The sequence below is a fragment of the Ictidomys tridecemlineatus genome, chromosome 3, assembly GCF_052094955.1.
Source record: "Ictidomys tridecemlineatus isolate mIctTri1 chromosome 3, mIctTri1.hap1, whole genome shotgun sequence".
NCBI lineage: Eukaryota > Metazoa > Chordata > Mammalia > Rodentia > Sciuridae > Ictidomys > Ictidomys tridecemlineatus.
This window is the reverse complement of record NC_135479.1, coordinates 59258519-59282900: the sequence shown is the minus strand read 5'-3', so window position 1 is coordinate 59282900 and position 24382 is coordinate 59258519. Positions and strand designations below refer to the sequence as shown.

The window sequence follows — 24382 nt, the reverse complement described above, 5'->3', positions numbered from 1 at the left end:
TAATCCATCCATTCACTAAATAAGTTTAAAATAAAGGCCAACAATAGTAAGCCCTGCAATGTCCACTTTCAAAAAAAAAAAAAAACATCCAAATTCCAAGACATGCAAAGAAGCAGGAAAGAATAATCCAAACACTGAAGACAACTGGGCAACAGAAATTGTCTCAGAGGACCAGATGTCAAATTTCATAGGTCAGAATTTCAAAGGTTTTATAAATATGTTTAAGGCTAGGGTTGTGGCTCAGTGGTAGAGCACTCACCTAGCATGTGCAAGGCCCTGGGTTCGATTCTCAGCACTGCATATATAAATAATTTTTTTAAAAAAAGTCCATCAACAACTAAGAAATAAAAATAAATAAATAAATGTTTCAAGAACTAAACAAAATCATGATTAAAGGTGTAAAGGAAAGCGTAGAATCAATGGTTCATCACATAAAGACAATTAATAAAGAGTGAAGTTGAAGTTCTATCAAGAAGGCATACTTATATTAAAGACCCCACTGCCTGATCTCAGTTGGGTAGAACATCCTGATGATAAAAACATGGAAGCTGCAGGTCTAGAGTCAAAGTATCTTAGGCTCTTTAGAAAAAAGTCTACTTACTTTTGTAAACAACTCATAATGTATTGTTAAGCTGAACAGATCTCTACCTTCCACCAACCCTAAAGCTAAGGATGCTATAGCATCTGAAACCTATATATTTTCCCACTTGGCTGTAGCCCACCTATGTAATACTCACACTAATATATTTGTTGGGTGCATTGATTTCTTTCTTTGTTCAGTGCTTTGGAAGTTCATGTGAGGTCTAGGGGTGTAGCTCTGTGGTAGAGTACTTGCCTGGCATGTGCAAAGTCCTGGGTCTGATCCCCAGCACTGTAAAAATAGTTCATGTAACTTCTTCCACTTTAGAGTACCTTATTCAAAGTAACTTAAATCTGTGTTCCCAGACCTCAGCCACTCACATTTGGCTCAGAGTAAAGTATTTCTTATTTTCTTTAAATCATAGTTGTTGTTTTACATCAAATAAGATAATTTATCAAAGAGAGATAAATCATTAGAAAGAACCAAGTGGAAATTCTGGACTTAAAAAGTGTAATAGCTGAGATAAAAAACTCACTAATGGAGTTCAATAGTACAATTGAGCTGGGTGCAGTGGCACACACTTGTATTCCCAGATGCTTGGGAATCTGAGGCAGGAGGATCATGATTTCAAAGCCAGCAAATATTCCGAAATCAAGAAAAAAATCAGAAACCCAAAACACTTCTGGTCCCAATCATTTCTGATAAGGGATTCTCAAAGTGTAAATGCTTAATTAGTAACTGTGATAAGTTCAAGGAAGAAATAGTTTTATTTGGTAAGGGGTGGGTTTAAAGAAAGCTTGGCAGAGATAGTTGGCAGAGATATAAAGTTGAAGTCAGAGTTAATGGAAGATGCAGGACAAGCATTGGAGTCAGCAAAGAAAAAACTTCAAAAAGACTCTGTAAATGGCAGAAACCCAATCTACATTGCTTTCAGAGGAGGTAAGGGAGGGATTTGGTGGATTCCATCACTAAATATTCCCGGGACTGACTGACTTCAGGATTCAGCTAAAACTCAATTGGTCCTGGTCTATATCACCTGCTTTCCTTTAGTATTCTTTGGGTAGTTTTCCTCCTGACAGAATAGCAACAATGGTGGCAACAGCAGCAGAACCAATAGGGGGGAGAGAGAGAGAGAGAGAGAGAGAGAGAGAGAGAGAGAGAGAGAGAGAGAGAGAGAGAAACACATAGTGAGTGTAGAAGGAAGACCTTCTCTGATTGGCCAGTTCTGACTACATGTCAACATGCGAAGGGTGGAGTCAACACCACCTGTTGCAGATGGTAGGACTGTGTAGAGAATTCTGCCAGAGCACAGAAAAGAAGAAAGCCCTACAAAGGTTCTCTGAAAGAGAATCAGTTTTGCCATGAAGATATATCAGTGGGCTCACAGACCTTGCAAAGAGGCATGTCTCAGTAAAGACAGACAAAGGAAACATCTCAAACAATTACATTCCATGAATTGTCACAGAGTTTATAATCCATAATTTGAGATGCTTGTATCCTTTGTCTGTAAAATAAGATGTCGGATTATAAAGACCAGCTACCTCCAGTTCCCCGTGCTACCTACAATGAATGATTTCATTCCGCACTGTTGTGGAAAATTCAAAGCAGAATTGGAGAGGTAGTGTGGTGTGGGGATTAGATACATGCAGAATTTCTACAGGGCCTCCCTAGTTAAAATTCCTCCATTACTTTGTTATTGGAAAAGTAAACAATGTCAGTGTCTCAGTTACCAGAACTATTAAAATCACAAAATAATAATACCAACTTCATAATCTTGTAAGGATTGAATAAATTGCTGCCAATATATGCAAAATCTTTAAAGAGGACCTGGTCTGACACTTGGTAAGTGCTATGTATATATTTGTTATGATTCTTTTATATAAAAATGATAAAGAATAAGCATACTTAAGTTATAAAGAATTGAAGCAATGGATTCCCAATAGATTCTTTTTTTCCTTTAATTTTTATTGTTGGTTGTTCAAAACATTACATAGTTCTTGACATATCACATTTCACACTTTGATTTAAGTGGGTTATGTACTCCCATTTTTACCCCATATACAGATTGCAGCATCACATCAGTTACACATCCACTGTTTTACATATTTCTATACTAGTGTCTGTTGTATTCTGCTGCCTTTCCTATCCTCTGCTATCCCCCATCCCCTCCCCTCCCATCTTCTCTTTCTACCCCATCTACTGTAATTCATTTCTCCCCCTTGTATTTTTCCCCCTTTCCCCTCACTTCCTCTTGTATGTAATTTTGTATAACCATGAGGGTCTCCTTCCAATGGATTCTTCACAATAAGAAAAAGGCAGCAAAGCAAATAATAATAATGATAACAACAGCATTGATGATATGCCAGGAACCTTGCTGAGAGCTCTGCAAGAATCTCATTCCTCTAAACAATCCCATGAAATGAGATCATAAGATCATCTGTTTTATCTTTTCTTTTTCTTTCTCTCTCTTTTTAATTTTTTTTTTTTTGCAAGGCAAATACTCTACCAACTCAATTATATCCCTAGCCCTGTGATCATCTGCTTTTTACAGAAGGAAACTGAGAGTCAGAAAGAGGAAGTGTCTTGATTGAGGTTGCAGGCCAGTAAAGACTTGAACTCAGACACCTATAACTCCAAGCCCCACTCTCACTTCTCACATAATCCTTGAGACCTGCACTCTCCCAGGGACAGACAGGCAAAACCCAGTCCTCTGCCGCGCCCCTCAAGTCAGCTGGACTACACTCTAGCCAAGTCCACTGTCTCCTTCTCCCTTGGGAGGGCTACGCCCAGAAAATCAATCCAGCCATCTCATTGGTCCTAGCTGCCAGTGGTTCCACCCCTATAAACTGGACCCTAAGCTCCGCTCCTCCCTCTGGGGCAGGCCACGCCCATAGCCGGAGCCGCGAGCTTCCTCTGGCTCCGCCCCGCTCCATCCTGGCCTCTCTGGCGCTGCGGTTGCGGTTTTTGAGCGCGCGTCCGGCGTTTTGCTATTAGAGACAGGCCTGAGAGACTTCTTTCCACAAGGGAGGGTGAGTTGGGGTCGGGACTGGAGTCGGGGGCTGGTAGGCGGGCGGGAGCCAGCGTCGAGTGGCGGTGCGGGTTGGCGGGTTCTGGCGTTACCCGCAGGTGCACGGGGCGGGGAGCGCCGCGGCTTGAAGGGTCCGGGACCCGCGGGGGAGGCTGCAGGTACCGAGGGAGACTCCAACGTCGCGCCCCAACGGAGCCCCCGCTCTCTCCCTCCTTCCTTCTCGAGTGGGCTGGCGGGGACTGGGGACTGGGACCTACCGCGTGGCCCCGGGGTCCCCCGCCCCCTCTAGGCGCCTGGGGGGCGGGGCGGGAATTCCTGATTGTGGGACCTGTGGCAGAGCCCTTCAGAGAGCAGGTCCCCAGCCAGCAGGGGATCTCATCTCCCATCCCTAATGTACCCGCAGCCCTGAGTTTTAATTTGCTTGATCTTGCTAGTAGCGGACATTAACCTACAAAAGAGTGGTTTTATTCCACCCCATACTCAACCACGCAGAGGTTGAGGGAGTACCTAGATTTGCTTTCTAAGCTACTGTTCTACTTTAAAATGTTTTACCCCCGATATTGTATATTGATGATGAGGATTTAGTTTTCTTATTTTAATGTTGGCTCAATTTGGATAATTAGGTTGTGTAAGGCATATTGGGAAATGTGGAGAGGGGCTTTGAGGCAATAGGAAGTATGATCTCTAATTATTTTTTTTAAGAATTTAAATACCCAGATACAATCAGAGAAATGAAGAGATGTGCAGCAATTGTGTACAATGAGTCAAAATGCATTCTGCTGTCATATATACCTAATTAAAACATTAATTGAATAATTTGCCCATATTATTGATTCCCCACCCCCAATACCATTCTTGTCCATATTCATTCTCTGCCCTGGAATGTACCTTTATTACCCAGTTGTGCCTCATTCCTAAGCAACTTTGCTTATATAGTGTTGAACATTTATTTTATCGAAGTATAGTCTCAGTTGTACTTGATTACCCCAATGTGGAACCTTTGCATATGTCTGGAATTTCTGCTGTTTAAAAAAAAAATCTTATAGTTTCCATTATTAAGCGTAATGTTTTGTCTTTCTTTCCTTGGGGTAAGTTTCAAGAGTTGAAATAAGGATTCTTTCTTTAGCACTCAATATGAATTGTTTTCTAAACAAGGCATGTTTGCGTTAGACATTTTTCCAAATCAGGATATTTGTCTAGTTCTGCTTACCATATATGGAATTCAGCAGGGTGGCAAGTCATTTTCTGTGTAAGTTGAGACAGTTTGTGCAGCTAGTGTTGTATACTACCTACTCCTAAAAATCGGGCCAAGACCAAGTTTTGTCTGCTTCTGAGAAGCCATGTAGCCTTGAGTAAGGTTTTTCATCTCTAAAGTTCCCCATTTCTAAAACTAAATTCTGATATTTATTTATTTGATGCAGTGCTGGGGATGAACCCTAGGACCTCACATATGCCAGGCAAGTAGACTACCACTGAGTTACACCCCAACCCTTTTCAACATTTTTAATAAAAATTTCAAACACACATGAAAGTTAAAAAAAATGATACCCTAATCACCCACCCATATGTATATCTACAACATAGAGTCAACAGTTCACATTTTGCCATCTGAATATTTATATGGGAAATCATTTTAAGGTAAATTGTAGACATTGAGACACTTGGCGCTAGATATGTGACCACAAATCTTCTGAGAATAAATTCTTTCTTCTGAATAAATATAATACCATTGTCACATTTAAGAAATTAACGGTAATCCTTTAATCATATAATATATCATTCTATATTCAGATTTCCAGTTTTCCTAAAGAACCTGGTGCTAGGGATGGAGCTCAGGGTCTCATATCTGCCAGCATGTTCTGTACCACTGAGCTACACTACCATCCCAACAGCTGTCATACCCACCACATACCAGGACTCTTAGTTCAAGTGATGTGTTTATATATCTTTAGTCTCTTCTCATCTAAAATAGTCCCCTCACGTTTTCTTTATTTCTTCCTGTGACATTGTCTGATGAAGAAGTTGTCTTATAGAGATTTATCCAATTATTCCCTTGAAGCTGATCACAAATGTTGTGATATCAGATCTCATTTCTCTTTGCTGTGACAGTGTACAACATCTTGTTCCTGAGTTCTGAGTTGTTAGGGTCAAATGAATGAATGTGTCATTTTCTGTACAAAATATGCTCAGCCTAGCACAGCTCTTACTGTTCACGTGTAAAGGCTGAGAAGCCTAGATTTACTTGTTTCAAGTCAGAAAGGTAATTCCCATTTAAGGCTTTCATGTAGCCGAGCCTATATAAAAAGTACAATTAATAGCATTCTGTTTTTTATCTGGTGTAGCTTCTAAAGCCTAGTGAGTTTTATAAAAGCTCCAATTTCCATAGATTATAACATAACATTATAACATTTAAAAAATTTAATCTTTTATATATGACAGTGGAATACATTACAATTCATATTATAAATATAGAGCACAGGATTTCATATCTCTGGTTGTATACAAAGTATATTCATACTATTCATATATGTAGTTTGGATAATGATGTCCATCTCATTTCCAACCCCATACCCCCTCCTTTCCTTCCCACCCCTCTTCCTTATCTATAGTTCATCTATTCTTCCCATGCTCCCCCTCCCTACCCAACTATGAATCAGCCTCCTTATATTGGAGAAAACATTCAGCATTTGGTTTTTTGGGATTGGCTAACTTCACTTAGCATTTATCTTCTCTGGCTCCATCCATTCACCTGCAAATATCATGACTCTGTACTCTTTTATTGCTGAGTAGTGTTCCATTTTGTATATATACACATCATTTTTTTTAATCCATTCATCTACTGAAGGGCATCTAGGTTGACTCCACAATTTAGCTGTTGTGAATTGTGCTGGTATAAACATTGATATGGCTGTGTCCCTGTAGTATTTTTTAAGTCTTTTAGGTAAAGACCAAAGAGTGGGATAGCTGCGTCAAGAGGGGTTCCATTCCAAGTTTTCCAAGGAATCTCCATACTACTTTCCATGTTGGCTGCACCATTTTGCAGTCCCACCAGCAGTGTATGAGTGTGCCTTTTCCCCCATGTCCTTGCCAACACTTCTTGTTGCTTGTATTCTTGATAATTGCCATTCTGACTGGAGTGAGGTGAGATCTTCAGAGTATTTTTGATTTGCATTTCTCTAATTGCTATTGATGATGAACATCTTTACATATATTTGTTGATTGATTGTATATCCTCTTCTGAGAAGTGTCTGTTCATGCCCTTGGCCCATTTATTGATTGGGTTATTTGTTTTTTTGTGTTTAGCTTTCTGAGTTCTTTATATACCCTAGAGATTAGTGTTCTACCTGATGTGTGAAGGGTGTAATTTTTCTCCCATTCTGTAGGCTCTCTATTCACCTCACTGATTGTTTCTTTTGCCCAGAAGAAACTTTTTAGTTTGAATTCATCCCATTTATTGGTTCTTGATTTTAATTCTTACACTCTAAGAGTCTTATTTAGGAAGTTGGGGCCCAATTCGACATGATGGAGATTAGGTCCTATTGTTTCTTCTCTTAGATACAGGATCTCAGGTTTAATTCCTAGGTTCTTGATTCACTTTTGGTTGAGTTTTGTGTATGGTGAGAGATAGAGGCTTAATTTCATTTTGTTGCATATGGATTTCCAGTTTTCCCAGCACCATTTGTTGAAGAGGCTATCCTTTCCCCAAAATATGTTTTTGGCACCTTTGTCTAACATGAGATAACTGTATTTGTGTGGATTTGTCTCTGTGTCCTCTATTTTGTACCATTGTTCAACAAGTCTATTTTGGTGCCAATACCCTGCTGTTTTTTGTTACTGTTGCTCTGAGGTATAGTTTAAGGTCTGGTATACTGATGCCACCTGCTTCACTCTTCTGCTAAAGATTGCTTGGGCTATTCTGGGTCTCTTATTTTTCCAGGTAAATTTCATGATTGCTTTTTTCTATTTCTATGAGGAATGTCATTGGGATTTTGATTGGAATTCCATTAAATCTGCATAGGGCTTTTGGTAGTATAGTCATTTGGACAATATTAATTCTGCCTATCCAAGAAGAAGGAAGATCTTTTCATCTTCTAAGGTCTTCTTTAATTTCTTTTTTTAGTGTCCTATAATTTTCATTGTCTAGGTCTTCCGCCTGTTTTGTTAGGTTGATTCCCAAGTACTTTGAATTTTTTGAGGTATTGTAAATGGGCTAGTTTTTCTTGTTTCCCTTCCAGAGGATTTGTCAGTGATGTACAGAAATGTCTTTGATTTGTAGGTGTTGAGTTTATGTCCTGTTACTTTGCTGAATTCATTTATTAGTTCTAGAAGTTTTTTGGTGGAATTTTTTTGGATCTCCTAGGTGTAGAATCATATTTTCAGCAAATAGTGATAACTCGAGTTCTTCTTTTTCTATCTGTATCCCTTTAATTTCTTTTATTTGTCTATTTGCTCTGGTTATAGTTTCAGGAACTATGTTAAATAAAAGTGGTGAAAGAGGGCATCCTGTCTTGTTCCATTTTTTAGAGGGAATGCCTCCAATTTTTCTCCATTTATAATGATGTTGACCTTAGGCCTAGCATAGATAGCCTTTATGATGCTGAGATATGTTCCTCTTAACCCTAGTTTTTCTAGTGTTTTGAACATAAAGTGGTTCTGCATTTTATCGAATGCTTTTTCTGCATCTGTTGAGATGATCATATGATTCTTATCTTTAAGTCTATTGATGTGATGCATTTATTGATTTCCATTTGTTGAAACAACCTTGCATCCCTGGGATAAATCCCAGTTGATCATGGTGCACTATCTTTCTGATATGTTTCTGTATTTGTTTTGCCAGAATTGTATTGAGAATTTTTGTGTCTGTGTTCATTAGAGATATTAGTCTGAAGTTTTCTTTTTTTGATGTGTCTTTGTCTTGTTTTGGTATCAGGATGATATTGGTCTCATAGAATCAGTTTGGAAGTATTCCCTCTTTTTCTATTTCATGAATTCTTTTGAGTAATGTTGGTATTACTACTTCTTTGAAGTCTTGTAGAACTCTGCTGTGTATCCATCTTGTCCTTGGTTTTTCTTAGTTGGTAGGTTTCTGATGGCATTTTTTTTTTTAAGCTTGAAACTGATCTGTTTAACTTGTGTAGATCATCCTGATTCAATATGGGCAAATATATGACTCAAGAAAATTGTTGATGCCTTCAGTATTTTCTATTTTATTGGAGTACAAATTTTCAAAATAATTTCTAATTATCTTCTGTATTTCTGTAGTGTCCAATGTGATATTTCATTTTTCATGTTAGTAATTTGAGTTTTTGATGTTAGTAATTTGAGTTTTCTCTCTCCTTTTCTTCATTAGCATGGCTAAGGGTTTACCAATTTATTTATTTTTTCAAGGAACCAATTTTGTTTTGTTCATTTGTTTTCAATTGTTTCTTTTATTTCAATTTCATTGATCTCAGCTCAGATTTTAATTATTTCCTGTTTTCTACTGCTTTTGGTGTGTTAATTTGTTCTTCTCTTTCTAGGGCTTTGAGATGTACTGTTAGGTCATTTATTTGTTGACTTTTTCTTATTTTAAGGAATGAACTCACTGCAATGAACTTTCCTCTTAATATTGCCTTTGTAGTGTTCCAGAAATTTTGATATGTTGTATCAGTGTTCTCATTTACCTCTAAGAATCTTTTAATCTCCTCTTTGATGTCTTTTACAACCCATTGTTAATTCAATAGTATATTATTTAGTCTCCATGTGTTGGAGTAGCTTCTATCCTTTATGATTGATTTCTAATTTCATTCCATTATGATCTGATAGAATGCAGGGAAGTATGTGTTTATTTGTGTTAGTCAGATTTGCTTTGTGGCATAATATATGGTCTGTTTTAGAGAAGGATCCATGTTCTGCTGAGAATAAAGTATATTTGCTCATTGATGGATGAGATACTCTATATGTATCTGTTAAATCTAAGTTATTGATTGTATTATTGAGTTGTATAGTTTCTTTTTTAAAAAAAGCTTTGACACTTTTTTTTTAAGAGAGAGAGAGAGAAAAAAATTTTTAATGCTTATTTTTTAGTTTTCGGTGGACACAACATCTTTGTTTGTATGTGGTGCTGAGGATCGAACCCAGGTTGCACACATGCCAGGCGAGCACGCTACCGCTTGAGCCACATCCCCAGCTCCGAGTTGTATAGTTTCTTTGTTTAGCATTTGTTTGGAAGATCTATCCAGTTGTGAAAGAGGTGTGTAAAAGCCACTCAGGATTATTGTGTTGTGTTCTTTTTGACTCTTGAATTTGAGAAGAGTTTGTTTGATGAACATAGATGCTCCATTGTTTGGGGCATATATATTTATAATTGTTATGGCTTGTTGATGGATGGTTCCTTAAGCAGTATGGAATGTCCTTTTTTTAAATCCCTTTTGATTAACTTTGGCTTAAAGCCTTCTTTATTTGATATGAGGATGCTTGCTTCTGCAGTCCATGTGAGTGATATGATTTTCCCCAATATTTTACCTTCAGTCTATGGATGTCTTTTCCTATGAAATGAGTCTCTTGAAGGCAGCATGTTGTAGGTTTTTTTTTAATATGTCCTAGGCTTCCTTTGTTCTCTTGCCTTTCCCCCCTTATTTTTCTCCTTCCTGGTAAGTGACTAGGCCCAGGAATGTTCAGTGGGAAGGCCCAAAAGTGGGGAACAGGTGGGCTGAAAGGAGAAGGGCAGGATGCAGTAGCCAAGGAAACAGTAACAACCTTATAACTCCCTGTAGGGAGGGGCAATTTATGGGATGGGTTATCTTGGCAACAGGTTAGAGCAGGGGCAGGTTCTTGATGAGGGTGTGGGAAGGCTCTGAAGGAATTAACATTTCAATCCCTCAGGGGACAGTCTCCAACTTTCCAGACTCATGCAAAATTGGCCTCCTTGATCAGGGCCTGACTTGATTTACCTATCTACACTGATTGCTTGTCTAATTCTGGCCTCAGTAGACATTTTCATTATAGTGTGTGATGGTGTGGATCTGTTGTGACTTTGTACATTGGGTGTTCTGTAAGTTTTTTGTATTTGATTTTCCAGTTAATTCTTTGAGTTTGGAAAATTTTTGATTTTCATTAAATAGGTTATTTTTTCCTTTGGTTTGGAACTCTGTGCCTTCCCCTACCCCAATAATTCTTAAACTTGGTCTTTTGATATTATCCCACAATTCTTGAATGTTCTGCTCATGGTTTCTTACCATCTTTACTGTGTTGTGAACATTCTTTTCAAGATTGCATATTTTGTCTTCATTGTCTGAGGTCCTATCTTCCAAGTGATCTAATCTGTTTTTGACACTTTCTGTTGAGATTTTTTTAAGCATTTGTTTTTTAGTTATAGGTGGACAGAATAACTTTATTTTATATTTATGTGGTGCTGAGGATTGAACCCTGTACCTCACGCAACCTCAGCCCCTTCTGTTGAGCTTTAAACTTGGTTTATTGTTTCCTTAATTTCAAGAATTTCTGTATTTTTTTCAGTACCTCTATCTCCCTATTGAAGTAGTGTTTTGCTTCTTATATTTGCTTACGTAGCTTTTTATTGAAATGATCTTTTGCTGCCTATATTTGCTCTCTTATATCATCCTTTGATTCACAGAACATTTTAATTATGTACATCCTGAACTCCTTCTCTGTCCTTTCTTTCTTGTGCTGGCCATGCATTCGAATAATGTAGTATCTTGGTTTGTTTGGGGCAGTTTCTTCCCTTTTTTTTTTTTTCATGTTGTTTGTGTGTCTTCCCTCATAGCTCTGTGGATCTGAGGTGTTACAGTTTTTATCCTATAAGTTTATCGTGTCCCTGCAGTTTTCTAATTCCTCTCTCCTTTAAGGGTGGGAACAATGTGAACAGATCCCAATACACACAATACACAACCTTAAACCAAATATCTGCTATGAAGACGTTTACAGTTTTGTTACAATATACAGAAATGGTAAGTTCAACTATCATCTACCATATAAACAGTTTTGCAAAAGGGTCTATAGTTTCTGATGGTGGACAAAGAACCTGGGGTGAGGTGTAGGATGAGATATTGAGGGGGTAGGAAGTGAGGAAATAGAGTTATTATATTTAAGAAAGCATGAAAGAGGAATCTAAAGAAGTTGGTTAGTAGCAGAAGAGAGAGAGAGTGATATTGAGGAGGCAAGAGGGAAGACAGTAGATACAGAAAACAAACATATTAAGTAAAAAACATAAAAAATTGGAGATAAAAGAATATACAACACCACTGTAATATACTATTCAGATATCCCAATCCTCAGAAGCCTAATTCATGAAAAGTACTTGGTTTCACAAATGTTGGTGAGAAAAGAGAGAGAGGAGAAAAAAATCTTGAAGGAAGATGCATGAGTTCAGTATCTTTCCAGCTCCACTTCTCATTCAGTAGGTGGGTTGTCTATTGTTTTCTGTATCTCCACCCTCAGGATGGTGAAGGTTATAGGGTGGGAGGGTTGGTCCAAGGTTCTCCTTGGGGGCCTGCTCATGTGATGTGGGCACCTGGTCTTATCTCCTTGTATCGCCTTTAGACCTTGCAATTTATGGTCTCTAATTTAGTCTCTAAACAGTGTCTCACTCACCCCCTCCCTTTCTGCTTCCCAATCAGGAAGGTTTCACTCAGGTGGTCTTGTGGGCTGCACTCTGAGAGCTGTGCACCTGTCGTGGAGAGCTGTTTTATATTGGGCAGCTCAGGATGTGGCACTGTGCCAAGTTAGTGTCTGCTGTGGAGAGGAGGGAGCTGGGGTATCCAGGAGTCCTGCACAGGTCTTTTGTTTGCAGAGCCAGTCTTGAAAGTGAAGGAGGAGCTAATCTGTGTGGTGCCAAACTCTCCTTTAGAGGCTGCCATTGTTTTTGGCTGAACTTTTTTCTCTTAAGAATTTCTTTTAAAACTGTTTTGAGTTTTTTTGGTAGGAAAGTGTTAGGTCAGTTTGAGGTGCTAAGAGAAGAAAGCACCAGGCAACCTGCACGCAGTAAAGAACAACTCATTAGGCACCAACAGACAAGCAGTGATGGTGCCTCCTAACCACCTGTCAATCAGTGGGATCTCCTAACCAATCCTGGAAAGACACTGGATCTCATCAAGATTCCCCCGACCAAACCCATTAGGACAAGGGACTCTAAAACCCTTCCTTTCCCATCCCAAAGGCTCCATTCCTGCCCTAAGCCCAGTAAGATTCCAATCTGGCTGAGCCTGGGTGCAATTCTCCTGGACCTGCTGTGTTGGACTGGAGGGTATTGCCTGGGAGCAAATCTCAATAAAGCCTTGTTCATCTGCTTTTCATCTGCCTCCTTTTGATCAGCTGATGCTGAAAACCCACAGGAAGGGACTTAAACCCATCATAGACTGGTTACTTGCCCAGGGACTCCTCATCCCTATTGACTCTCCCTGCAGCATTTCCATATTGCTGGTCTGCTAACCCTCAGGAGCCTATATGTTAATCTAGGACCTCTGCTTAATTAATGAGGCAGTTATTCCCATCCACTGGATGGTTCCCAACCCTTACACTCTTCTTTCTCATATTCCCCATTCGACCACTCACTTTACTATCTTGGATGTTAAAGCTGCCTTCTTTATAGTGTCTATCCATCCTGACCCTTATTACCTCTTTACCTTCATATGGGAAGACCTTATATCCTTTAGATCTCAACAGCTGACATGGACAGTCCTACCCCAAGGCTTCAGGGACAGTCCCTACCTCTTTGGGCAAGCCTTGGCACAGGCTCTAACTGCTCATGATTTGGGGGATTGCCTTTCTTGTAGTATGTGGATGACCTTCTCCTGTGAAGTTCATAGCTCAAGACTTCCCAAACTCAACGTGTTCAGCTCCTAAATTTCCTGGGGTTCTGGGGCTATCAAGTCTCTCCAGCCAAAGCCCAGCTTACTAGCCCTTCAGACACCAACCTCAAAAAGCCTGATGACAGAATTTAAGTTCTCCATGACCTATAGCCACCTGAAACAGTGTTCTACATCCTCTTCTTCCTGGGTCTGGCTGGGCTTTTTTAGGCATTGGGCCCCCAACTTTACATTCCTTTGCAAGCCCTTATACCAGGAAGCTAAGGAGACCCCTTATGGGCTCCTCACCTCCCCTAACCTAGTAGCCAACTCCTTTTACAAGTTCAGGGATGCTCTTACATTTGTGCAATGAATAGTCACAGGGTGTGACTGTATTGATAGTCATTTCCACATGGATGCCTCACCCCCACACTGTGCCATTTTGAAAATGGTTTGACATTAGGATTTTTTTTAAAGTACTGCCCCAACCCAGAGTGGTACATACTCTCTCTACTAGTTAGCAACTCTCCCAACCCTTACGTTAGAATTTGATTATAATCTAAAAGTTGGAAGACTGGAACTTAAGGGACCATAGTTGAGATGATATAGGGCATTTGAGCCATTGAGCTGAGGAAAGGCTTCAGGAAATATCCCAAAGAAGGGAATACACAGGATCAAGGGAACTGTCTTGAGATAGGGAGGGGGCTGTCCTGTGAAAAAGGAATCTGATGTTTCCTATAAATTTTCAAAGGACAAGAAGCAATGGATAGAGGGTGCAGGGAAAGGAGTCTCAGAATGTTCTGAGGAAGAATATGAAATGATGAGCCCTTGATGTGGGCTTCAGACTGTTCAAGCACCTGGTATAGCAGTTCCTTGGCAAGAATCCTGCAGATAGGCAGGAGTAAGGAACGATGGGCTGAATGATTTCTATGGTATTTTCTGTTATACAAAATATTTTCATTCTATTTTAAGTACTCTTGAGAACTCTGTTGTACTATTAGGAGCTTATTTGAAGGTGAGAGGGTACAGAAAGATGGCTGCCCCATAACTATTATTGTATTTAATAGATATCCAAGGTGTTGGAAGTGGATTTGCATATGCATGTGTCCAATGTCCATGTGTTAAATGCTTGGCAGAAATTTTACAGTAACCCTGTGGGACCAGTTTTCCTATTTGCATGGATGAGGGAACTGAAGCTAAGATGTCTTAAATAACTTAGCAAGGCCTTGCTGTCAATTAAGGGGAAGTAGAAGCGAAAATGCAAACATGAGTTTTGACTCAGAAACCTAAATTTGTGACTTTTGAAGAAAGTTTTCTTTCTTTCTGAACCTCTACCCTTTTTGTAAACACATTGATAGATGGTGTTATATCCCTTCCCACCCAGTGTTGGTGATGATGCAGTATTTCTTTCCTTTATATTAACGTGTCTGCCAGATTCTCCTTTTTTGCAGATGCTGTGTTCTCTTGTAAAGCAGGAGTCAGCCACCCTTTGATATAAAGGGCCAGGTAATATTTTTGGCTTTGTGGTTATGCCCAGTGTGCAGGTGCATCCAGGATCAATTTGTGAATGAAGGAGCATGGCTCAGATTTTGTAAAAAGTGGCTTTGGAGGGACCTGATTTGGCTCGTGGTTGTATTTGCTGATCCCTGCTTCAAAGCCATGATAGACAGTGTTCCTCCTTGGTCTCTTCAGGGCTTTGATCATCCCATATACATTTCTGTTTAGGTTCAAGGTTAATTGCATTGTAGTTCCACATGTTTTCTGGTTTACAATCCTGGTCTGTCCTAATTGGAAAGCCTCTTGAGGGCACTTGGCTGGAGGTGTACTTTCCTAGCCCTCTGGTGGGACTATCCACTGAGCTCCCTGAGACCAGATGGTTCCATAGCATGTGTGCACTTGGAGAACTCTTGCAGATGGTGACCTGTCTAAAAGTGGCATGTTCACAGAATGCAAGACTTGGCAGCAGCTGGGAAGAACTTAGTAACTTAGCAAGGCTGTGTTTTTTAACCCTGCTTGTCAAAATATATTGTTTGGTGAGAAAACAAAGTATGGATGTGTGCAATGATACCTTTTTGTACTGGAAACATTGAACGTATGTTTTGTCTATATATTTTGTAAAGGTCAGGACTGTGAGTGCATGGAAAGGCCTGAAGTATCCAGGAGCCCTCACTTCTGGGGGAAAAGCCCTGTGTTGGGGCTGGTGATTTTTGCCTAACTATGGTGTTGAAGATCTTGACAAGGAGGATGTGTTTGCATGTTACTTGCTTAATTAAAATTGAAGAATAACAAAAAGGATCAGCTGAGTTTCAGCCTGTTTATAATCACTAGGGGCCCCAAGCAAACATTGAATGGAAGAAGTGCAATAGGCTTTCTGGGAGGGGGTCCTCATGGCCTGCTGGATTGTTGATACTTCATGCAACACAGCATCCTCATTACATAATAGGGACACACAGCCCAGAGTAAATGGGATAAGAACCTCAGCTCTGATGATCTCTAGACTTTTGTCCTGCTGCCTGTCAATTGGGTGGTCACTTAACATTCCTTAAGGTTATTTTCTTGTCAGCCTCATGTTCCAGTTGAGGAAAAGGAAGATGACAAGATCAGTTTTATGCTTGACTCAGGCATCTGTGAGGCAGCTGAAAGGTCACAGGGAGGTTTATGGGAAACAGTTTTCACAGGAAAAGCTGGGTGTAGATGCGTCATTTATTTCTTGTTTAAGGATAGATGAGTGCACATCCTTACTCATGGCTTGGCTATTTTTCTGTGTGTTAATCCAAGATAAATTTGATGTCAGAGAATAAAAGGAGGTCTTGTCCACAATTGACTTTAAGTAGCAAACAGTAAAGCATTGAGCTCTTGAGCTCTACCTTTCTTGTAAGTTCATTATTTATTCCCAGTGGTTGTGACAATTAGTTTATCTCCTTTGACTTATTTTTATCAATTTGGAACCCTAAAACCCAATGAACTTTCAGTTTACCCACGTAAGTATGTATCTCCGTCCAACATAAAAGACACCATTATGGTGAAAACTGTTTTCCTTCAGCTGAAGTTATTTGCTATTTATAAAATATCATTTGGAAAAAAAAGCAAAAAAAAATCCTTTGAGGTATATTTTATATCATGGCAATTCTTTATGTATATTGTATCCTTCTAGGCTCTGAGAATTAGAAAACCAAAAGGCTTTGAAGTTTTGTGTGATGCCACCTGAATTGGAAACCAAGATGAACATAACTGAAGGAGGTCTGTTGCTATTTTCAGCAAATTCTAATTCATCATGTATGGAGCTTTCAAAGAAAATTGCCGAGTGAGTTGTAATTTCACCATTAAATTCAAATGGATTATGTGATATAAATTTGACAATCAGGTATGCAGTGATTGTCAAGCTTGAACACGGTTAAGTTGTAGTTCATCTGTGTATCATTCACATAAATTAAAGGCTAACCTTTAGATAAAATGTCTTACCTCCCTACATATTCATCCAGCACACATTCATAAGTGCCAGAGATTGTGTTAGGTGCTTTGTGTTCATAGAATTATTTTAGTATGATGAAAAACTAAAGGATATTAGTAAATAAGAAGAGTTCACAGCTTGCACTTCAGTATAATTTTAGATATCTGTTAAATGAATATTAAATCCCTGCTCTGTACAAGACCTTGATCTAGACATTGGGGGTTAGCAGGGAGCAGGCCAGTCAACTTTCTTCTTTCTTACAAACTTTACATTTACATTTCAGCTGCCTCTCAGATGCCTGAGTTATGCATAAAACATAAGTGCAGAGTTTTGAGAATGTACTTAATACCTATAAATGTTTTACATCAATTATAAAATGTAATCAGGCTCAATGGTGCACACCTGTAGTCATGGTTACTCCAGAATCAAAGGCAGGAAGATCAGTTGAGCCCAGAAGTTCAAGGTCACTGTATTTAATATCTCTGAACTGCCCCCTTAGAAATGGTAATGATGGTTAAATTTTAAAATAAGAAAATTTTAGTAAGTAAATGTCTTGGAACATAGATAACAAAATTTCAATTTTGTTTATCTTTTTGAAGTAGCTTTATTTACACATATTATTATGCACTCAAAGAGACATGGGATCTTAAAAGTGCTAGGCTCTAATAAAATTCTTGGAAACCTGGCAGAATATAAATACATTAATTTGTCCCTTATGTCACCATAAAATACAGGAATAGTATATACTAGCATAGAAATTCCAAATGTGAACCAAGCCCTCTGGAAATGTGTATAATAAAGTTATTATTTGATACAAGTTCCTTAATAATAACTCATTTTGGAGTGAACCCAGCTAATGGATGAAGTTCACCTAGGGATATAAGTAAATAAGAATTATTGAAGTTATTAGAGGAAATTTGTTTCACATATCGGAGAGTGAGAGGGTGGTGGTTTTTTTTTTGTAATGGAATAACATGTTATCTGGGTGAATAATAAAAAAGACTCAGATTACTAAAATCAGATATTAAAATATTAATTTTAATGTAATTATTAATGTAAAAGTGTTAGTTTTACATCAGTTATAAAATGTAATCAGGCTCAATGGTGCACACCTATAGTCATGCTTACTCCAGAATCAAAGGCAGGAAGATCAGTTGAGCCAGGAATTCAAGGTGAAATATACACTGAACTTGTTATTTAATATCACTGAACTGCACCCTTAGAAATGGTAATGATGGGTAAATTTTAAAATAAGAAAATTTTGGTAAGTAAAAGTCTTGGAACATAGACTTGATCCTGAAAGCTCTGCAGTTTTAGAGTTGACCCCAAGTGTTTGGTTTTAGCATAAGTCCATTCTCCATATTCTTAAAAACTTTGCACCTTGCAATAGTAGCCCCTTGTCATCATGTTCAAAGAGCCACACATCTTCTGAGCTCTGTATTTTGTGGTTGAATTGTGAGGTTTTAGAAACACAGGTGTCATCACTTTCCTCCTTTTGAGAGCCTGTTCCCTATATGTTCATGTGCAGTCAGCTTGATGGGAGCTTGGAGAAGCCAGGGGACATGGAAATGTTGTAATGAGAGAGGCTTATGTATATGAAATCATGTCATCTGCAGACACGGTTAAGTAGACCTAGTTCTAACTAGTTATACATGACAAGAGAATGCATTTTGATTCATTGTACACAAATGAAGCACAGCAGTGCATTCCTCTGGTTGTCCATGAAGTAGAATCACACCATTTGTGCAGTACACCATTCCTGAACTTGTACATGTACCTAGGATAGTGATATCCATCTCATTCCACTATCTTTCCTACCCCTTGTCCACTCCTGTCCCCTCACTGTCCTCTGCCCAATCCAAAGTTCCTCAGTTCTTCCCATACCCACCCCCCATCATTTTGGATCAGCATCCACATATCAGAGAAAACATTTACCCTTTGGTTTTGGGGGGTTGGATTATTTTGCTTAACATGAAATTCTCCAGCTTCATCCATTAACTGTAGATGTATGGCCAGTACTTCTAATAGTATATTGAGCAAGAGGTTTTTTCTTGTTCCTGATCCTACAGAAAATGGTTTCACCTCTTCACCTTTCAGTGTGATGTTGTTTGGGGTTTGTAATCCTTTGCCTTTATTTGGTTGAGGCACATTTCTCTTGTTTCTAATTTTTGAGGGTTTTCATTATAAAGGGAAGTAGAATTTTACAGAATGGTTATTCTCTAATGATTTCAATGGAGTTGTGATTTTTAGTTTGGATTCCTTTACTGCAGCAAATCACCTATTTGTATTTACAGGGGTTGAAACATCGTTGCCTCCCTGGGATGAATCTCCTTTGATGGTGGTGAATGATCCTTTTGGTGTGCTATTGGATTAGGTTTGGGAGCATTCTGTTGAATATTTATGCAGCTGTGTTCATTAGGTATATTAGGTGAGTTGTAGTTTTTGGCTGTGGCATCAGAATAGTTCTGTGTTCAGAAGATGAATTTGGAAAGATTTCCTCTTCTTTAGTATTTTAGAAGAATTTGAAAAGGCTTTGTGCTCTTTGTTTCCTTTTTAGTTTTTTTCACACATAAGGATTAAACCTTGGCCTTAGCCATGCAAGGCCAGCACATTACCACTGAGCTACTGCCTCTGCCCTGAATACTTCTTTAAAGGGTTGTTAGAATTCAGCACAGAAACCACCAAGTCTTGACTTCCTCTTTACTAGGAGACTCTTCATTATTTATTCAGCATCTTTACTCACCACTGCATTAAGATTTTCCATTTCTTCATAATTTCCTCATGGTAGATTGGATATGTTGAGGTATGTATCCTGCTAGATTATCGAATTTACTGGCATATGTTCGTGGTCTCTTCATAGGAGTTTCTTATGATTCTATTTATTTTGTGTCAGTTGCAGTGTCTCCTATTTCACTTGAATCTTCTTTCTTTGTTTTCCCCCTTCATCTAGCTAAGTGTTTGCTGATTTTATTTCTAAACACCTGGTCTGAGTTTCATTGTTTTTTTTTATTGTTTCTGTAGTTTTAATTTTACTTATTTCTGCTCTGATATTTATTATTATTGTTTAAAATCAACTCTTGGTTTAGTTTGTTCTTCTTTCTTTAGTTCCTAGAGGTGTTGCTTTAGCTTGTTGTCATCTTTGATCTGTTCTGATGTGGGTGTTCACTGCTATAAACGTCTCTCATTGACCTTATTTTGCTGCACACTACAGGTTTTCATGCAGGGTGAGGGCACTAGGTAGGAGGCTAAGTGCTGGGCCTGCCCTTCCTTGGTGGATTCTCAATTGGTGGGGCTTTTGGGGGGACCAGCAGGTTGGGGGAGCCCAAGGCCACAGAAAGGAATTATGCTGAGCTTTCTGACAAAGTTTCTGTTTTCTGTCTGAGAAACAGCATTCTAAACCCACCTTAGCTGTGCTTTGAACAGCCCAGGCTTTAATATTTTGAATTAATTGAAGGTAGAATCTAGATGTTTTCTAACATATGCACCAGCAGAAACTCCAGAATGCCCTCCTCCATCACCAGAGCAGCTGGCCCCAGATGGTCTCAGGTGTTCATGTTTCCTCTTGGTCAATTCTAAGTATTAGAGGTATTAACATAAAGATCCTAACATGCATTTTAGGAGGTAGGACTTTAAAAATATTAGAATTTATGGAAGTAAAGTTTAATGACAAGAAATAATTTGCAAAACACTTACATTGTCAAGTACAATAACAAATGCCTTCCTGTCTCTCTCCTTTTCTGTGTTCTTTTTGAGACAAAGTATCAGTAAATTCCCCAGGTCTTGCTAAATTGTCCAGGTTGACTTTGAACTTGTGATCCTTATGTCTCAGCCTCCTGAGTCCTGGTCTTACAGGTGTGTACCAGCATACCTAAATACATAGCTATGTCTCAGTGGTACTATTTTCTTTTTTAATTTTAATTTTTTATTTGTTTTAATTAGTTACACATGACAGTACAATGATCTAGACATATCATACATTTGAATCAGGTGGGGTATAATTTCTCATTTTTCTGAATGTACAGGTTGCAGAATCACATTGGTCATGCAGTCATGTTTATACATACAGCAATAATAATGAGTGGTACTATTTTCATTGAACAATTTGTTTTAAAGTAAAATATCCTGAAATAATTATATTTTTTTTCAGAAAATTGAGCATGCCTGGTGAATGTTTTCCTTTTTCTGAGGTGTCATCAAAATCCTGATCTTGTATAAGAAGAGAAATAAGTTATATAGTTATATATTAAATAATAGAAATGAACATAGATTACCCGATCATTCTGAAAACTGTGATTATCTCATTTTGCTATACTGAAACAAGAAGGTAAATCTATTTGTCTTTATAATTTCTTTTACTTTGGAAAAGATGGTATATGTTTAAAATGTACAACTGAATGTTCTGTTATCCATGTACATTGTGAAAAGATTACACCATCAATCTATTTTACATACATATCACCTCCATTACCAAACACTTTTTGTGTTATAAAAATTACAAATGGACACTTTAACAATGTTAGCTGCACCATACATTATTCTTTTATTTATTTGTATATAACAGCAGACTGCATTACAATTCTTATTATATATATGGAACACAACTTTTCATATCTCTGGTTGTATACATAGTATATTTACACCAATTTGTGTCTTCATACATGTACTTTGGATAATAATGATCATCACATTCCACCATCATTAATTACCCCATGCCCCCTTTCTTCCCCTCCCACCCTTCTTACTCTATCTAGAGTTCCTCTATTCCTCCCATGCTCCCTCTCCCTATCCCACTATGAATCAGCCTCCTTATATCAGAGAAAACATTTGGCATTTGGTTTTTTGGGATTGGATAACTTCACTTAGCAGTATCTTCTCTAACTCCGACCATTTACCTGAAAATGCCATGATTTTATTCTCTTTTATTGCTGAGTAATATTCCATTGTGTATATATGCTACATATTTTTCATCCATTCATCTACTGAAGGGCGTCTAGGTTGGTTTCACAGTGTAGTTATTGTGAATTGTGCTGCTAAAAACATTGATGTGGCTGTGTCCCTGTAGTATGCTGTTTTTAAGTCCTTTGGGTATAGTCTGAGGAGAGGAATAGCTGGGTCAAATGGAGGTTCCATTTCCAGATTTCCACGGAATCTCCATGCTGCTTTCCATATCGGCTGCACCAATTTGCAGTCCCACCAGCAGTGGCACCATACACCATTCTTAAGTATATTTACTTATGTATGTTTGATCTGTTATTGAATTGTATGAGCTCCTTATATAGTTTTGGTGTTAGCCCCTGTCAGATACATGCTTTGCAGATGTGACTCCCACTGTATCTGTGGCCTTTTATCTTGGTGCTTGTTGGTTTTCCTTGCTGTGCAGAAGCTTGTCAGTGTGATGTCCTATCATTTGGTTATTCTTGCTCTCCTGAATGTGCCTTCAGAGTCATATTTATGAAGTCATTGCTCAGAGCTTTCTCCTAGTTTTTCTCTTAGAATTTAAGAAAAGAATTTTTTGCAGTTGTGTATGGACAGAATGCCTTTATTTTATGTGGTGCTTAGGATCGAGCCCTGCGCCTCAGACATGCTAGGCAAGCTACACCCCTGCCTTCTTAGAGGTTTTATAAATATAGCTTATAGGCTTATATATCTTATGCATTTATTTATTTATTCATTTATTTTTGAATTGATGCTTTATAATTTATATAAAGTTGGAATGGATTGTGACATATTCATAAATTTACGTCAGCTTTCTTCCCTAGTTCTTTCCCTTTGCCTCCTGTCCTCCCTCACCCTCGATTTTCTGATTCTACTCTATCACAGTCTAGTCTATTTTTGTGAGATTTCCCCGTTTTCCTTTTTTCTCTCTATATTCCACTTATGAGAGAAACCATTTGATCCTTGAATTTCTGAGAATGGCTTATTTCACTTGACATGATGTTCTCCAGTTCTATCCCTTTACCAGCGAATGACAAAATTTTATTTTTCCTCATGGATGAGTAGAACTCTATTGTGTTTATACACCACATTTTCTTTATCCTTTCATCTATTGGAAGGCACCTAGGCTGGTTCCATAACTTGCCTGTTGTGTATTGTGCTACTATATGCTTTGTTATGCATATATCACTTTAGTATGATTTTACATCTTTGGTATAAATACCAAGGAGTGGGATGGCTGACTGCAGATCCATTTCTTGTCTTTTTAGGAATCACCATACTGCTTTAGTTTGTAGTCCGATCAACAATTTATGAACCCACGTTTCCTCCCATATCTTCATGAACAATTATCATTTGTGTGAAAATTAGTATGATAATTATCATTCTGAGTGGGGTCAGATGAAATCTCAGTGTGGGTTTGTTTTTGTTTTGTTTTTTTGCACCAGAGATTAAAGCCAGGGGTTCTTAACCACTTAGACACATACTCAGCCTCTTTTTAAAGTTGCTTTTTTTTTGGAGACAGTGTTTTTCCAAGTATCTGAGGTTGTTGTTGAACTTGCAGTCCTCCTGTCAGCCTCCAAAGCCACTGGGATTATAGGTGTGTGCCTATGTGCCTGGTTTCGATTTAGTTTGATTTTCATCTCCCAGATGGCTAAGGATGTTGAACATATTTTTATATGTTAGTTGACCATTTGGTTTTCTTCTTTGAATTTCTTCATCTTTCTCATTTATAGGGCTCGTTAAGGTTTTTTGATTATTAATATGTAATATTTATATACTATTTTCTGATTATTAATTCCTTGTTGGAAGGTTATCTGACATACATTTTCTCTGATTCTGTAGGCTGTCTTTACACTCTTAATTGTTTTCTCTCCTGTACAGAATCTTTTTAGTTTGATGCTTTCACACTTATTAATTCTCACTTTTATTTCATGAATTTTAAGGATCTTTTCAAGAAAGTCAGTACCCCTGCAAGTGTGTTGGAATGTTTCCCGTATTCCTGTAGCAATTTGGTGTTTCTGGCATAATTCCTAGGACATTCATCCACTTTGAGTTAATTTTGTTTGTGCAGAGTGAAATACAGGGATCTAGTTTCATCCTTCTACACGTTACTGTTGAGTTTTCCCTGCACCATTTGTTAAAGAGGCTCTTACTTCTCCAATGTGTGCTTTTGACACCTTTGTCAGAAATAAGATTTATGTGGATTTGTCTCTGTCTTTAATCCATTTTTAATTCGTGTGTGTGTGTGTGTGTGTGTGTGTGTGTGTGTGTGTGTGGTGGTGGTGCTGGGAACTGAACCCAGGGCCTCGTGCATGAGTGGGAAGCACTCTACCAACTTAGCTATGTCCCCAGCCCTAGTTCACTTGTATGTACTGTGTAAGATACACAGTATCTTCATTACTTTGCTTCATTACTTTGCATGTAAATATCCTGTTTACCCAACACTGTACATGGAGGAGACAGTCCATTCCCTATTGTAAGGTCTTGGTGCCTTTTCAGTAATGCCTGGGTTTGTATCTGAGCTCTCTCCTGTGTTAATGTGGTATCCTCTGTTCTCTTCTTTGTGTTAACTTTCATGTCAGTATCTGAGTGGATTTTATCAG

At 38.4% G+C, this 24382-nt stretch overlaps 1 long non-coding RNA gene across 18 annotated transcripts in view; it reads left to right on the top strand.

Moving 5' to 3' along the window:
- Nucleotides 1–3466: 3466 nt before the first annotated feature.
- Nucleotides 3467–24382, top strand: part of LOC144376180 (uncharacterized) — a 145479-nt gene continuing 124563 nt past the window's right edge. For 14 of the 18 annotated variants that reach the window (XR_013436365.1, XR_013436359.1, XR_013436362.1 and 11 more), the window contains exons 1-2: nucleotides 3467–3609; nucleotides 16548–16697. This is a non-coding gene — a long non-coding RNA (uncharacterized LOC144376180). Of the gene's footprint in view, nucleotides 3610–16547; nucleotides 16698–20991; nucleotides 21169–24382 lie in introns of all 18 variants that reach the window. The other 4 variants (XR_013436355.1, XR_013436356.1, XR_013436349.1 and 1 more) reach the window with 3 other exon arrangements.